The following is a 12171-nucleotide window of genomic DNA, read 5'->3' as shown; positions in this document are numbered from 1 at the left end:
AGCCCAACGTGGGGGTCAAACTCACAAAATGGTGAGATCATGACCTGAGACAAAACCAAGAGTCTGTCGCTTCACCAACTGAGTCACCCAGGCACCCCAGGCTGTTTCAGTTCCTAGGCCCATTACAGGTCAGGGTTGACATTTTTACTCTGACATTTCAGTAATTTTTGTGAAAGGTTTCAAATCACCCTCAAATTTCCCCACATAAACTTTCTTTCTCTTTCTCTACACAGCAGAACACATCAATTCAGCTCTCCATCTTTGGTTCAAATAACTACCAAATCCATGTTAGCTTTCCCCGAAAAAATTTCCCTTCATTCAACTATTTAATTCTCCCTCAAATATCTAATCGTCTTTATTGAGAGGTAATATGACCCTCCAAAACATCTAAATGTGAAAAATAGGCCCATCACTTTAATTTGGAAAATTGTCCTGCCACTGGCTGGTGGACTGACAAAAATGAAAACATAATCGAGCAGTGAAGCAATTTGATCCTTACACCCTCATGAGCTGTTAGAGACGGGAAGTGATGGGGCTTTTCTGTCCACTGCAAGCTGCAGCTGAAACAATCTGGTTTTGCTATTGTATCTAAAGCCGCAGCAAACATCTTATGCATGAAGCCCTCTCCATACTTAGATTATTTATGGCCTAGATTCTCCAGAAGTGGAATTTCTGACACAAAGGACAGGAGAATGTCTAGGGCTCCTGATACATACTGCCAAACTATTTTCCGAGAAGGTCTTATAGTGTATATTCCCATCAGCTAGGTGAAAGCATGCTTTCTCCATCACGCCTTTGCCAGAACAGGGTATTTTTAATCTTTGCTAATTTGATCAGTGGAAAACAGTTATCTCACTGCTGGTTACTTGGAATTTCCTTGATCAGAGGTGAGGTTGAGTATTTTCACATGTTTATTGGTCATTTGTATATATTCCTTTGGGAATTGCCCATTGTATCCTATGTCAATTTTTCCTTAGAAGACTTCAATTTGGTGATCCTCCTTTGAGATCTTTTTCTACCAAGGATATTAAGTCAACATTTGACATATAGGTTGTGAATACGTCTCCGTTTTTCATTATTTTTAATTTCTTTGCTCCTATCTATTGACATGGTAAGTTTTTTAAGTGGACAAAACTATCAAACTTTTGGGATTTCATTGTTTTTCCTTTTCTAAATTGGAAATTTGAGGGTTTTTTTTTCCTTTTCTTTTCTAAAAGTAATACATGGGCCTAGTTCAAAAAAACAAAAGGTATAAAGGAAGGTTTACAGTGAAAAGTTAATCTCCCTCTCACCCTGGTTTCCTGCCCTGGGGAAAACAATGCTCACAGGGTCTCCTGTGTTTGCCAAAGGCACTCCAAGCACATGAAAATATCCACCTACACTTACTCCTTTCTTACTTGTTATTCCTTTAATGGCTCTGTTTTTTAACTTCAAACTTGCCTTACTCAAAGGTTTAATAAAAATTCTCCTGAATTTTTTCTAGATTAAAAAACAAAAACTTGGGGTGCCTTGGTGGCTCAGTCAGTTAAGTGTCCAACTTTGGCTCAGGTCACCATCTCAATGTTCGTGAGTTCAAGCCCTGCATCAGGTTCTGCATGGTGGTGTGGAGCCTGCTTGGGATTCTCTCTCTCTGCCCCTTCCCCACTTGTTCTCTCTCTCTGTCTCTCTGTCTCTCTCTCTCTCCCCCATAATAAATACACTTAAAAAAATAAAAATAAAATAAAACTTAAACCATTTAACATTTGGGGTTTTAGAAATTAATTTGCTAACCAATCAGTTAGCTCTTAAATCTATTTATAGAAGATGTACATTTTACAATAAATAGCTAATTTAATGTTCCCATCACCATGTATTGAATAATTCTATTCCTAGTAATTGTTTTATATACATCAGTTTCTATTTCAGAGTTGTCTTTTCTGTTTGTACGATTTTTTAATTCTTTTACAATATTAATTTTGCCATTTCCTCCATACAAACTCCACAAAATTTTAAAGATATGTCCTAGTGTATTTTATGTCTCTGTTGTGGCTGTTAACAAAATCTATATTATTTCATCCTCAGAACTTTTAATTAGTTATTGCTGAATAAGTCGGCCTACACTTTTTTTTTGTATTTATTTTGTACGTAGCTGTTTAGCTCAATTCATCTTAATTATGATACTTTTTTTCAGATCATTCTCTTGGGTTTTCCAGAAGCATCTCTATATTGGATCTATACCTTTTGTATATTCCATAGCTTATTGTGTTGACTAGTAGTTCCTAAGCTATTTCACACAAAAGTAATAAAAGCAAGAATGCGTGTTTAGTTTGTGGTTTTAGTTCCTGATTTTTGATTTAAAATGTTATGGTCAAAAGCAAGAAAATACTGTAAATATTTTAAAAGCATATAAGATGTATCACTTTCTTCCTATTTTCAAAGTTTATGCATTTGTTTTAATTTTTTAACTGTCTTATAAGCATCTGTGGAGATAAATAAGCACTTTTTCTTAGTCAACTTATGTATGTCTTATGTTAACATATAGTATGAAACGTCCATATATTAATCCATCCCCACATTCCTAGAATGAACACCACTTGGTTGGTGGACTGTTTTAGTATATTTTCTACATTCCTCCTTTGTTGGTGACTGTATTCTTTATTTTAATGCAACAGAATAATTACTTATGCCAGAACAGAATGCTGCTATGCAGTAAACACGTTCTTATGAAGCCAAGTCACAGAGAAAACACAGGATGTGAATGAGCAAAAAATGATTCTAGCTTTTCCAAAAATCTCTGTGGCAGCATGGAAAGCCAAAATCATTCTCAGGGTGAAAAATAACAGAGAATACTCTTGGGCTAAAATCACTATTTTTGGTCACAATTGCCCTTGTAAGTAGCAGTTACTTTTAAGGGCATTATCTTCAAATATCAAGCAGCATCATAGGTAATAAAGAGTATTTTATGTAATAAAGAGAATATATACATAAGGGTAGAAAGAACAGGGAACCAATGTCATAGATAGAAGGAAGTCTATATTCCAAATGATATCAGCCAAGCCTTTGTCATGGCCACCCCAGTGTGATCCAATAGGTGAACAAATGGAATAATCTTGGTGCCAAGAATAAAAGCTATGCATCACCCAACAGCATCAACTCCCATTCACCAACGTGCTCTTGTTATTGCCATTACCTAAATATGGAATTTGTTAGCAACGGAGATTAATGCTGAGCCCTAGAATGGCACCATCCCTCAAGGACACCAATCAATCATTTGGTGCAAGTTATTTACATAAGTCATTTTCCACCTCGGAAAGAACATCAGTTATATTGAGTGGAATTTACACGTAATCCAGGTTTGAGTTTGACTTTCCTGCCCATAGGGCCTAAGCCTGAACCTCTATTTGAAGGATCACAGAGTATTTGGTGTGTTGAAACAAGATCCTACTTAACTTTGCATCAGGCTAGAGAATCACTTTATAGCAAAGGAGATAGAACAATGGGCACCTGATCATGGATTCATTAGTCCTATCACATATGATAACCTTTCTTTCCCCTGCCCTGAAGCTCCTGGACTAACAGATCAATGGAACAGGTCTTCAAAGGAGCAACTGAGCCTAATATCTTATGAGGTTGAGGAATTATCTTCTAAGAGGCAACATACATACTAAAACAGTGACTATTACATGGTGTTGAATTCCCTATGGGTAGAATACATGAGCCTGAGAACTCCGTCACTTCAAGCTCTTGGGTCAAGAGATCAGCAAAAGAAGAAAAGAGTGACCACCTTGATAAGGGTAAATGACCATATCATTAGGAGGAGGTGGGGCTGCTGTTGTGTAATGGGGGCATCTCGAGGTACTCCCCTGCCTAATCTTGGTGGTAAATGGACATGGGGGTCATCACACTTTGAGACAGGGATGGAGATCAGGGACGCAGATCCCTCAGGAGAAAGCATAGGAGTCACCCAACTAGAAAGCAACTTAAATCAGCAGAGGTGCTAGCTGAAGGCATAGGGAATAGAATAGGTGGTAGAGGAGGGAAACTGTATTAGCTTTCTTGTTGCTGCTATAACTTAGCATCACATACCTAGTGGCTCAAGAATTTGTGTTGATAGCTGTATTTGCCTACAGTTCCAGAGGTCAAGAGCTGAAAATTAGTCTCACTGGGCAAAAGTCAATGTGTCAGCAAAGCTGGTTTCTCTGCAGGCTGTGAGAAGAGAATCCATTTCTGCATCATTTCTGCATAGATTCTAGAGGTTCTCTGTATTCCTTGACTCATGTCCTCCATGAGGACCCTCCATCATTCCATGACCCTCCATCTTCAAAGTGTATCACTCCAACCTCTGCTTCCATCAGGCCACCTCCTTCCTCAAAGAAGGGCTTTGACCTTCTCACTCCCTTGTAATTACATTGGGCCCACCCAGATAATACCGCATAATCTCCCCATCTCAAGATCTTTAACTATATTATATCTGAAAACTCCCTTTTTCTATGTAAGATAAAATTCACAGGTGGACATCTTTTGGGGGCCATTATTCAGCCTACCACAGAGATGATCAGTACCAATTGCAGCCTTGAAAGCAACTGGGGTGGTAGACAGATCCTCTCACTAACCTTCTCGTAAATTTTTTCAGGAAAAGTATCTCAGAGAAGCTGTTTCCATATGGAATGAAATTATTATACAAAGCAAATGGATCTGAATGGTGAGAAGGGTAGACTGGGTTGATACTATAGTACACTGCCCATATACCTATTTGGGACAAAGGCACTCATGTTCTCAGCTTCCAGTTCAGAGCAAAACCTGCCTGCATAAACTTCTTTTTCAAAGGGAATGGCCTCACCCAGGAGTTTGTTCCTCCCTTGGAACAGCCATTTTGGAACCTGTTTTTCTGGGAACCCAATTACAACAGGGTGTTTATAGATGGCACTGGGAAACATAGCAAACCATGGGTAAACAATAGTTTAACAATAAATAGAAGAGAGATTTCCATTTGGATGAAATAAGCCAATAAAAGCAGAAGTTGCAACTCAATAAAAGTACATGAGAAACATGTGTGCCCTGGTTCATGAACACCAAGATTCCATTTTCCTGCTTTAAAGAGTACTGAGTTGTTGCGGAATTCTGAAAGGAGTGCTTTGGAAGGAAGCTGGAGTATACAGGAGAGACTACTGTGTCAGCAAGATTGTTTAACAAAAGGCATATATTCTGATTCTAAGATTTCTAACTAGAAAAGTTAAGCAGATGGCCATAAGGATAAATCACTGCCCACGGGTCATAATTTCATTGAATATATTAATATATTAGGCATAGGTGCATCAGTTATGAACTTTGATATTATTGTGAATCTCCTGTACCTAAGAATTTCCTATAACACTTTATGAAAAAGAAAAGATTTTTCAACTTGAATTTTTTTTACACATTCCTACATATGACATGAAGCAAAACATTCTCCAAAAAGGAGAGTTCCTCCAAAAAAAGGTGAAAATCTGGAAAGCTGTTAACTGCTCCATTCAACAAATATTCAAAAAGACAAAAGAAATTTAAACAAATTCTTTTAATGATATCATTGAATAGTTTAAAGATTCTTGGCATGACATCAGCTTTGCAATTAGGGTTTTCCTGACTCACATTCCAGGAAACACCCTGTTCTTATGAAATGTATGTGTGTACGTACATATGTGTTTATGTTTGAGCTCAACATTGGGTCAGTACCTGTGTACATTAAAATGAGTAACTTCTAAGAACCAGATCTATTCATATCAAACCCATCAAACTGGGTTTAGAGGTTCAGTCTCACAGTAACCTGGTCATTGTTAATTTTAAAGTAATTTACCCTAAAGTGGTGGGGAGGTCCAAGTATAAGGGTAGGACAATGAAAAATCCACACATTGTGCTGTTTCAAGCCTAGTTTCCAGGATGGGTCATTCTCACTCAGCCACAGACACCACAACTCCATGTCAACACTCCTAAACCATTTGGTCACACTTCTTGATGCTATAAACAGTCTTCAGGGAATGGCGCAGTGGCAAAAGGGAATGAAATAAAGTACTCAACGGTGGGAATAGCATAGGAGTAGAAGTTGAAAGAGAAGAAGGAAGACATCTTGAGGATCATTTCTCCTTCCCTTCCTTCGGAAACAGCATAGCATAGCAGTTAAAAGCATGGATTCTACAGTCAAACTGCCTGTGCTCAAAGCTATCTTCTGTTCTGATCAGCTGCAATCTTGGGCAATCACTTATCTCTCTGTCCCTCAGTTGTCTAATCCTTAAAACTGGGATATTATTAGTATCTATCTCCTAGTAGTAGTGTGCAGTTTAAATTAGTTAATGTAGGGAAAGGATTTACAACAGTGTCTGGCATGTAATAAGTACAGAGAGATGTTATAACACACGGTGAGTTACAAATATTTCCTTGTGTTATAATTTTTTTATATTCATTTCACAACTATTAAACAATGTACAGCACAAAAAGACCACATACTTACCCTTCTCTTATTGTTATATTCTACATGGCATCCATACTAATAATCATTCTTTCTAGTTTTAAGAGCACACATATATACACACCTCATTTATTCTATCATTCTGAGAACCTCCAAGGTGAAGACAATAACAACACCAACAGCACCAGCAATGATCCCAGAGCTCATAACCTCACTGTGGTTCCCAGCAGAAGCAAACATAAAACTACTCTGAGGGGGAAAACACTCCACAAAGCCATCCAGTATTCATACAAGTAAAATTCTACTTAAACTGAATTTAAAAATCCAAACTCATAAAACATTCAAGGAACTAAGCCAATAGGAGCACATATCCACATACAAAACTTGGGGCATAATGGATAGCCAAAAATCAGATAATGGAATTATTGATCTCAAATTATGCAATTAGACGTGCAAAAGGACTCATTGTATCAAGGAAAACTCTTGTTATGAACAAAGATGACATCTCTTCAAAAAGGAACAGAAAGATGTTAAAAAGAAACAAATGAGACTTCTAGAAATGAAAAACTCAACAAATGAATGAAATGGTGGATAAGATACAGCTGGAAAAAAGACTCAATGGATGGGAATATAGAGTTGAGGAAAGGAAAACATGACGGATCATACAGAGATGGAAACTACAAAAGATCAGAAGGTATGGAGAATGAAACAAGAGAATATGAAGGATGTGAGGGCAGTTATTTTTGTCTGCTTTATTTATTATATCCCCAATGCCTAGCAGATAGTAGGTACTCAAAAAATACTTGCAGAATGCATAAATGAATGAATAAATAGCATTTCCAGAAGGAAAAGTTAGTTGGAAAAGAAAATATTTGATATAATATTTTTAAAATTTCCAAAAGTGACAAAAAGCATAAACTTTAAACTCACAAAACACAATGAGGATTAAGTAGGGATATACAAGTAAAATCACATCCGGACACATAATAGTGTGAAACCATAGAACACCAAAGACACGGAGAAAATATTACAGCATGGAAAAAGTAGAGTAGGTATAAAGAATGACAAACCAACAGCAATAGTAGGAGTTACCGAGAAATAAAAAGACTGCCCAGCTAGAAATCCACACCCAGGTAATCACCATTCAAAGTGAAGGGCAAAACAAGGACTTTTTCGGAAAAGACAAACATTTAGGCAGTTTATCACTTATAGATCCTGGCTGAAGGGACTCTTATTATGATACTTTCGAAAGTGGAAACTTGGATTTGGAGGAAAAAAAGGGAGGAAGACAATGGGGAATAAAAGGGATGATAAGAAAAACTGGGGAAATAGGTTCTTGAACCAAACATTGGCTGATTTCTTTTTTAATCAGTAATTTTAGAGAATAAGTTTCAAGGGTATTAAACAAGGTAACATAAAAAGTGCTGCTTAACGCTATTATATAAGAGGGGCATGAAAGTATTTCAAGGTCCTTACGGTAATAGGAAAAGAGAGCTATTGAATAACTTCAGATATCATTGTAATCCATCAAATGTAAGGTGGTATCAGTGATAAGATCTTCCATTATGAAGGAAGAGAAAAGACTAACAATTAAATTGTGAGTTATATCATGTCTTAAGGAGAATTCTAGGCAAGACATAAATTGATGGTACTAACCTCTTATTTCTTTGAAGTTTCTTCCATCTCTTCCAGGAGAATTGACTGTTTCCTGCTTTTAGCTGCATTACTTGTTGTAGTTTAATAGACAATATTTTACCAATATCTCAGTAACAAAAGAGTATAATATTTTTTAGGTTCCATAAAGCTCTCATTTATTATTTTGTAAGAAAATGTGGAATTCCTATCATTCCTGCACGAATATTTTGATGAATATTTTGTTCACTAATATAAAATGCATACCCTAGTGCTCTCTTCTATGCCTTCCCAAATACCCAGTAAGTGTTTGTTACCACATTATAATCTAGAAAGTTTGGAAACATTTTAAGCAGACATTTAACCCAACATTGATTGCTAGTAACAATAATGCACCTAATTCAGTTGGAATGTTAACAGTATGAAAGCTACGAAAAATTTATGAACAAGTAGGCCATGGCAACTTTATTATGCCTAATACCTGGCCAACGGTGATTGTAAGATTGTAATCAGTTATAAAATATATTCTTGTTTCAGAGTTATAAGTGTGTGAAAAATGTCTTAGAATTGATAAAACATGGCAAATATGTTTGCTAAAATTTTAAAGGTAACTACTAAAAGAATTGACATAGAATATGTAACTTTCAAACCAACGGAGTCAATAGAGGTGGAAAATGAAAGGTTAAAAATGCATTCAATTAAAAAAAACTGTGGGGTGCCTGGGTAGCTCAGTCAGTTAAGTGCCCGACTCAGTTTCAGCTCAGGTCATGGTCTTGCGTTTCGTGAGTAGAGTCCTGCATGGGGCTCTGTGCTGATAGTGCAGAGCCTGCTTGGGATTCTTTCTCTCTCCCTCTCTCTCTGCCCCTCCCCCACTTGCTCTCTCTGTCTCTCTTGAAATGAATAAACTTAAAATTTTTTTTTGAAAAGTGCAGAAAAGAAGATAAAAATTTAGAAAATCAGGAAATATAACTCAAAATAAAAATGGAGAAATATAGCCAAATATGTAATTTATCATGATAAATACAAATTGATTAAATTTATCAATAAAAGACAGATTTTCCATTTTTTTTAAAATTTTTTTTCAACGTTTATTTATTTTTGGGACAGAGAGAGACAGAGCATGAACGGGCGAGGGGCAGAGAGAGAGGGAGACACAGAATCGGAAACAGGCTCCAGGCTCTGAGCCATCATCAGCCCAGAGCCCGACGCGGGGCTCAAACCCACGGACCGTGAGATCGTGACCTGGCTGAAGTCGGATGCTTAACCGACTGTGCCACCCAGGTGCCCCAGATTTTCAATTTTTAATATTTAACACATCTATAGGATGTTTACAAATTATATTTAAGTCATAAGGACATGGGAAGATAAAAGGTAAAAAGACAGGAAAAGGGAAAATAGGCAACTAGTCCAAAGAAAATAGGCAAAACTTATCAGAATAAAGTTGTACAATATATAATAGTAAGAGGAAAAGTTCTCCAAGAGTAAATAATGATTCTAAACTTGTACATAATAATAAAAAAGAAGATGTGGTATGTATATACAATAGAGTATTATTCAGCCATAAAAAAAATGATATCTTGCCATTTGCAACAACATGGATGGACCTAGAGACTATAATCCTAAATGAAATAATCCGGACAAAGACGAGTAACATATGATTTCACTTACATGTAGAATCTAAAAAAACTAAACAAATAACAAACAAAGAGACTCTTAAATACTGAGAACTAAATGGTGGTTGCCAGAGAGGAGCTGGATGGGAGGATGGGTAAAATAAAGGGAATTAAGAGGTACAAACTTCCAGCTATAAAATTAATGTCATGGAGATTAAAAGTGAAACATAGGGGACACAGTTAATAATATTGTAATAACTACATGTGTGGTATCAGAGGGCGACTCCACTTATTGTGGGGAGAACTGAGTAGTGTATAGAATTGTTGAATCTATATGTTGTACACTGAACCTAATATAACATTGTATGTTAATTATACTTCAAATTTAGAAAATCTCCCACATTTATAAAGCAATCTTGACAAAATTACAAGGAGAAATTGGCAAATCCAAAATTATAGTGGGAAATTTTAAAACACCTCTCTTAGTAATTGACTGTCCAAGCAGACACAAATTTATTGAGGATATAGAAAACTTGAATGATATAATCAAAAAGAGTTCTTTAACCAACTTACTTAATATCTCATACTAATTCAAGAATACACATTCCTCTGGGGCACAAATGAAACATCTAAAGAGGCAGCATAGTGTGGTAGTTAAGAGTAGTCTCTGAATCCAAACTCTCCAAACTTGATTTTTGTCTCTATTATTCACTAGCTATATAACCTTGAACAAGTTCAATTATTAACCTCTCTGTGCTCCAGTCTCCTTATCTATAAAATGGAGATAATATTAGTATACTTATCTCAAAAGTTTACTGAAAGAACTAAATATATTAACATGTGATAAGCTCTTAGAACAATTCCTAGAATATAGTTAAGTGCTACATAAGTATTAGCTGTTATTCGTTACACAGGTTAGCCATAAACTGTGCTACAAAGCAAATCTCAACCACTCCTAAGCAATTTGTATCATGCCATTCATGTTCTCCAACTACAATGCAGCTAGATTTTAACTTAATAACAAAAAGTTTCCAAAAATTCTTTGGGAAATTAAAGCACAAACTTGTAAATCACTTATGAGTCAAAGAGGAAATCACAATAAAAATAAGAGAGTATTTAAGAATTCATAATGAAAATACTGTATCTCAAAAACTTATGGGATGATACTAAGTGGTACTTAGCAAGAAATTTAGGGTCTTAAATGCTTATATTAGAAAGTAAAAAAAAAAAAAAGCTAATTGTACAACTGAGGGGATTAGAAAAAGCATAGTAGAATACAACCAAATAAAGAACAAAGAGGAAAACAGCGAAGATTTAAAAAGGAATTAATGAGATAGAATAAAAACACCCTATACAGATGATTCATAAACCAAAAACTTTAAAAAGACAAAGCTCTGAAAATACTGATGAAAGAATCAGTGAAAAAGAGCACTTAAATACAGATACAGCAGAACATAAAAGTACGAATTAAAAAGTTTTATACCAATAAATTTGAAAACTCAGATAAAATGTACAATTTCCTAGAAAATATATTTTATCAAAAGTGACTGAAGGAAAACTCCCTGATTTTCTTCAAAGAAAATGAAATCAGTAATTTAAAAATCTACCAACACCCCCACTCCCACCACACACACACACACACACACACACACACACACACACACACACAAACCCTCATGGTGCCCAGAGGGTTTTATAGCTTTCTATGAAAGTCTTATAGATAACAAAAACATGGAAACTTTTCCCTGCTTATTTTATGACCCCAGTACATATAACTTGCTACTAAAGCCAGGTAAAAACAGTGGAAGATAGGACAATTATAGACCAATCTCATGGTTCCAAAGCTCCTTTAAAAATATTAACCAAATCAGGAAATGTATTAAAATTAATGTCAAATTTCACTTTATCCCAGAATGTTATGATGGTTTTATATTTTAAAAATCTATTATTATGATTCACCACATTAACAGGGAAAATAGGGAAAAAGGAAAAATATGACTATCTCAAAAAAGCAGAAAAAGAAGTAGATAAAATTTAACAATTTTTAGAAAAAACAAGAACAGGGGTTTCTGGGTGGCTCAGTCAGTTAAGCATCTGACTTTGGTTCAGGTCATGATCTTGCAGTTCCTGAGTTTGAGCTTCACGTCATGCTCTGTGCTGACAGCTCAGAGCCTGGAGCCGGCTTTGGATTCTGTGTCTCCCTCTCTCTGCCCCTCCCCTGCTCAAGCTCGCTCTCTCTCTCTCTCTCTCTCTCTCTCAAAACTAAATAAACATTAAAAAAAAAAACAAGAATAAAAGGGAACCTCCTTAATCTGATCAAGGGTACTAATCAAAAGCCTGGAACAAACATTATAATTATGTTGTTAAGTCAGAAAACTACCTTTAAAGAATGGAAAAAGGGTATCTGCTAACTCCATTCTATTCAACATTGCTCTTGAGAACTAGACAGGACAAGGAGACAGATAAATCAAATAGAAAGGATATGGATTGAAAAAAGAAGAAACA

At 35.8% G+C, this 12171-nt stretch overlaps 1 protein-coding gene across 2 annotated transcripts in view; it reads right to left on the bottom strand.

The window, feature by feature from the left end:
- The window catches only part of VEPH1 (ventricular zone expressed PH domain containing 1), a 249409-nt gene that overhangs the window by 220142 nt on the left and 17096 nt on the right, over window positions 1-12171 (bottom strand). The gene's annotated exons all lie outside the window — the stretch shown is intronic.

This window comes from Prionailurus bengalensis, chromosome C2, assembly GCF_016509475.1.
Source record: "Prionailurus bengalensis isolate Pbe53 chromosome C2, Fcat_Pben_1.1_paternal_pri, whole genome shotgun sequence".
Lineage (NCBI taxonomy): Eukaryota > Metazoa > Chordata > Mammalia > Carnivora > Felidae > Prionailurus > Prionailurus bengalensis.
This window is presented reverse-complemented; position numbering and strand designations above follow the sequence as displayed.